This window comes from Hemicordylus capensis, chromosome 6 (genome assembly GCF_027244095.1).
Source record: "Hemicordylus capensis ecotype Gifberg chromosome 6, rHemCap1.1.pri, whole genome shotgun sequence".
Lineage (NCBI taxonomy): Eukaryota > Metazoa > Chordata > Lepidosauria > Squamata > Cordylidae > Hemicordylus > Hemicordylus capensis.
In genome coordinates, this window is record NC_069662.1 from 168,041,154 (window position 1) to 168,047,203 (window position 6,050).

A 6,050-nucleotide genomic window follows, 5' to 3' on the forward strand; every position below is an offset into this window, starting at 1 on the left:
TCAGAAAGCATCTGGATGACACTGCGCCCCGAGTTATACGGCGGGTAAGTTTTTATAGGTTTCCAACATACAAGCATATCGATAAAGCTATTAATACACGTCATTAGTTATCAACCTTACATATTCCAGAGGTGTCATCTAGAGCCTGAGAAGATGATTTATTATCTGGCTTCTGACATCTTTAATCCCTATGGTATCTCTTCGTACCAGCCAGACCCTCTTTCAGCTGGCTAAGGAATTCAGCTAATGGCCTGTGCTTGACCACTCTTGGTACCTGTTATCTCGGTGGGCCTCTTAACCCACATTCTTGAGAGGGGGCCTCTTGCTCTTAACTCTGGCCTCCGAGAGGCTTCTCAACTCTGAATAACCTGCTAGCTTTATATTCCATTATATTCCATTATACTTTTGAGTTATACTTTGATACACACTTTTATATACTTATTTGTAGGCCTGGATTAAACAATTCATTATCACCTGGAAGGGCAGGAAATTCAAATAGACGTCAAAACAAAAATGGAAACTACATGGAGATCGCCACAAAATAGAGCTCCGAAACAACAAAACATTTGGCTCTGAAATTTGGGCCATTTGCTTTGGGGCGAATCTTGCTGGGCTTGCAGAGGGGTGATTTGTTTTGTGTACAAATTGCCCTAAACAGGTGGATTCAGGTACAGATCATTCTGCACCCGAAACGTTTCACACATCCCTAGATTTGAACCAGCAACCTCTGGCTCGCTAGGCAAGTCATTCCCCCACTGTGCCATTAGGAGGCTCATACACTCTTGATAGCCATGACATTAAAAATAATCCAGGCTTTAGACGAAAGAAGAACTATCAAATAAATACTTTCTGTGGATGGGAAGAAAGAGGCAAGAAGAAAGAAGGAACGAGTTAGAATGGCACAATTTGTACTGCAAATAAGACTTGGATAAAGTAGCTGGACGTCAAAGTCCTTGGCTGCTGCAATGGCTGTATTTTGAGCTGTATGACATCCAGGCTCCACTGTTGGCTGTCAGAACAGCTCTGGCCACCAGGTGGGGGGACTGAGGAAAGCCCCTCCACCCTAAGCGCTGTACATAGAGAAATAAAGAATAAAATGTCTAAAATGGCTCCCTGTCCCCTCACAATCTAAAAGGGAAACATAAGATAGACTCTAGCAACTGCCACTGCAGGGATGCTGTGCTGGGGTCGGATAGGGCCAGTTGCTCTCTCCCTGCTCAATAAAGAGAATGATCACTTTTAAAAGGGGCCTCTTTGTTCAGTTGGGCGGGGGGGGGGGTTGCTCCGACATCCCTTCCTCCGACTTTGTCAGATGGATGTATCCTGATTCACTGGTTTCTCTTCATCCTTTCTCCTTGTCTCTCATTCAGAACCGCAGCCCTTTTGCCACTGACAGGGGCAGACTTAACTAAGCTGGGCTCCTGACCTGCCAAGAAGCCTACGAGCCAGGATGGTGCCCAGCTGGCTATGCATAACTTGCCCTTGAGTGGGGACAGGGGAACACCATCCTCCCAGAAGAGCTCTGGCCACTTGGCGGAGAAACCGGGTTGTGGAGGAAATTCTCCACCCTTCTGGCCTACAATCTTTGCAGTCTCCTTTGATCCTGGTTCTGTCTACAATGCCCACATTCTTGGTCCCTTGCTGGAGAAGCTGCAGAAGCACTTCCATGAAAGCTATGACAGCCCTGGGAAATAGCTTTGCCAGTTCCGTGATGTCCCTGGCAAGGATAGAGATGACCCCCAGGCTGGAGGACCGCACCAGCTTGTTCTCCTCTAAGTGGATGGCCAATGGCTTATTCATGAGAAGGGTCAGGCAGCAGGATCAGCATTGCCATCACTAAGAGGGCGATTCTTCCTCTGTGATAATGGTGGAAGCCTACCGGGGGCGGACCGTGGTCACTCAAGAGATTTCCAGGTCTTGGGGACACTCCCTAACAACTCATGAGAAGGACCATAAAGGGGGGATGGGGAAGGAGGGAGAGAATTGCTGAGCAAAATGATGCCTGATGGCATCTAATGATGCCTGATGGCAAAACATCCCTTTCTTCCACAGATCGCTCTCTCACGAGAGTGACAGGCCATTGGGGGCTCTATATCAAGCCAGGGGGCTCTATGAAGGAAAGCGATGTTCCCGCTATCCTGGGGTCACTGGAAATCAGGCTCTCCTCTCCCACGAATCCCTGCATTGGCATTTCTGCATATGGTTCAATGCCAGACCTAACCCGGGAATTTTGAATGGGTTTAAAGATCTGTGCATGCACCTAGTGTCCCTCCCTCATACATTCTTGTGGCAAGACTCTGACACGTGGAGTCCCAAAATCTCCTATGGGTGTGTGCAAAGCTTCACAGGGAAGCAAGAGGTCTGTAGAGATCCTGTTCTATCTTTTGCCATGGAGAGTTGGAGGCCCCATGCCAATGGGGCCCCCTTTGGAGGGATTAGCTCAACTCATGAGTGTTCAGTCTAAAGGGAGACCTAGGGCTAGCACCCCATTTCAGCTCTGGGAGGAGAGCAAATGTCTGGGGAGGGTGCCTGGGATCGGGTTTTAAAGGCAGCCCCAAGGAGGGAATCTGGAGCAGCCAAGTTCTATTTTTTTTCCACAGAGAGGTTGGGGAAAGGGGGCCCAGACCCTTCCCCTTAGGGGCTTTGCACTCCCTAGGCTTACTCATGAGCAGGGCTAGTCACCAGGGTCAGTAGTGCTCCAGTCAAAGGAGAGTGCCCACTACAGTGACGACAGAGTATTATGCTGACCCGGGGTGGACAACGCTCACTCAAGAGAACACCAGGCACCCTTACAACTCATGAGAAGAACCATCTGTGGGGAACAAGGCAGAGTTGCAGATTAATAATTGCTAATAATGCACGATGATGAAACAACCCCTTCTCCCACAGAGCACTCTCTCACGGGAGTGACAAACCATTGGGGCTCTATATGGGGCCAGGTTGCTGTATGGAAGAAAGCCATGAGGAGACTGCTCTGCCTGTTGTGGTGATTGTGGCCAAGTAGCTGTCAGAGCATGACCCCTGCCAGCCTGTCCGCCCATGTGGACATGGCACCGCTCTCCAGTGGCCACTGGAAACTGGGGCTCCCCTCTCCCGTGATTCCCTGCGCCGGCATATCTGCATACAGTGCAATGCTGGGCTGGACCTGGTGATTTTGAATGGGTCTAAAGGTCTGTCATAGAACAGTTCCTGCATGTGGCCAGGCTATGGCACATGGAGTATCAAAATGTGATGTGAACTGCCTGGAGCCTCTGGTGTCAGGCAGTATATAAATAAAATAATGAAATAGAATAAAATAAATTTTTAAAATCTCCTTTGGGTGCTTGCAGGGCTTCACAGGGAAGGGTTGGGTTTGGGGTTTTGGCACAGATTATGTTCTATGTTCTACCATGGAGAGTTGGGGGCCCCACACAAGCGGGGGCCCCTTTGATGCATTAGCAAATCTAATGAGCGTGGAGTCTGGAGGGAGACCTAGGGGTCACAGCCTCATGTTCCTCTCCATTAGACTGGCCCTCTCATGAGAGAGCCAGCTGCCAGTGGAGCTGGGGTTCTGTTTGGTCTGCATGGACTGCTTAGCTGGGGTGATCCCTCGCAAGAGCATCCTAGGTCATGGCAGGACAGACCCCGCCCCCAGGATCCTTTGCCTTGCCTCATCTACATATCCCCTCCTAGCAAGTCATCATGTTCCCTTCCCTTTCCTGAGCAACAGATAAATAGTGCCTCTCACACAAAAAAATTGTGCTTGTGCCGGACTATCTGGGTGCAGGGCTCTTTGGGGCACAGTGGTGCCACCACTGTCAGCAGAAGCACCGGTATGGCATGGCACTTAAAGGGATGTAAATGCCCTTTCCATGCCAAGGATGGGCAGAGTCCTCTGAAAATGCACAATCACTCTAGACATGCTCCCTTCGAGATCGTGGCCAATTGCAGCTCCTGCGTTGGTGTGTTGACGCTTTCCCCACAGTCTAACCATGGAACTTGGCCTTGGCAGGCAGGAAGCAGGGAAGGGTTCCCCTATCCTGCAACTGGAGGTTGCCGAACTGTAGTTGGACAAATGTCTGTGATGCGATTCACGGTTTCAGATTGAAACCATGGGTTCGCCAACCTCCAGTTTTGTGTTACATCTGAACTCGGCCATAAGCTAAAGGCCAGCAACAACCACGGGAGGGATGCTGTGCTGGGGTTACATAGGAGCAGTTCCTCTCCCTCTGCTAAATAGAAGAGAATCACGACTTGAAAAGGTGCAGTTAGCAGGAGTTAATCACTGTCGCTTCTGGTTCCCTTCCTTGCACTCCCCTTGCCCACTTAAATCACCCATTCCAGGATTCTTCTCTCTGGCTTCCAGGTCTCTCAGCTTCCCCAACAGACATTCTTCACATTGCTTCCTGTCAATCTGGGAGTGCTAGGAAATGGTTAAGAGTCAGTGTCTGCAGATGGGAGGGGACCAAGAGCAGCTTCTGTGTCTCCAGAGGAGCCTTTGCTCGGAGTCTACACCCCCTTTCCAATCAGACCAAGGGGAGGTAATAGCTGACTCTTGCCAGCAGCAGGGCAGGGCAAGGCAGGCTAGGCCAGAATCCGGGCAATTCGCAGTAGGGTGGGACCCATATACAAGCCAGCCCCAAGTCTGGTGCAAGAAATTGTGGGGGGAGAGGAAACAAAGTAAGTCACCCTACAGCTCAGCTGAAAAAGCTGCTGTCTGGGAATAAGGAGTGGGGGAAAGTCTAGCTACAACTGCTTCCGCACAGCTTGGCAGTTACGAAGGTGGTGGTGGAGAAGGTGAGAGAGAGAGAACAGGCGCTTCCTGCATGGAAAGGGAAAGAGAAAGCAAGCGACAGAAAGGCTATGCACATGAGCAGCCCAGCCTGGGTTGGGCTGCTTGTGTGGAGTGTGATCCTGCCACTTCCACCCCCGCTAGCCTGATTTATAACCTTGGCCCTTAACCCGGGTTAGAGGGTACAAGGCAAGTGCAAGTATCATGCCTTGTTTAGCTCTGATTGGCAGCAGTTCTCCACGGGTTCTTTCCTCCTCCTCCTCCTCCTCCTCCTCCTCCTCCTCCTCCTCCTCCTCTGGAGATGAAGGAAGCTAGGACCTTCTGCCCAACTCGCTCCACTGCATGAGGGGCTGTCATCTGGGGGCACTTCTCCATTCCATCACATAGTTTTCTTAGGACAGGCATGAGGAGACTTCCGGATATACTTCGGTTTTTACCAGAACCCCAATGTCTATCAGCTGGAGCCAGATGCATTACAAATCTGGTATACTGAGTGCCCCGTTTGTATTCCTCGTCGTTTTCCATTGGAATGCTTCACTTGCTTGAGTCTCCTCTGAAGCTCTTTGCGTGGCAAGCACCTTTCGGTAATGCACCTTGCTGGTCCTGTTTGCAGACCCTATGAAGTTGGCTATTGGGGCTGATACATCTTGCCTTGTGCTGCGGGTCCTGAATCAGACTCAGAGTTTGGGGGTGGGGGTGCAAAGCAGGACAGGTTGTCTGGCTCCTTGGTAGTCCTAAGTGCCAGTTACATTAAGCTTTTTTTTAAAAAAAAAATCTTTGCATGCAAAAAAGGAGGGGAGGGAGATAAATTTGTGGGGGCAGGACCACCTTAGCTTACATAATTGTGCGTGTGTGCGTGTACACACACACACACACAGAGAGGCAATGGGACTGTTGCGTTGAGTTGACTGGGTGCATCTTTGGTCCCTGGCAACCTTAGAACCCGGGGGTTGGGGTGTGCTGAACATGCAGGTGGGGTGGCCAGGAGTGGCCCAGAATAGAAAGTGTGATTTAGGAGTAATCGTGAGCTGCTGCTCAACAAACTACTCCCAGCCTCCCTTCACATGTGCCCTGCGCCATATATGTCTCTTCCATCAGTGGTTCTCACCCATATAGTTGGAGAGCACACAGGAGAGTATGAAGGGTTCATATTCCTCCTTGGAGCTACAAAAGAGAAGAGGGCACAGTTCATGCCAAACACAAACACAGGCTCTGTTCCAAGAAGTATACAATGATCTTTGGACTGATGGCCATTCACCCCTGATATCTCCCGTCTCCC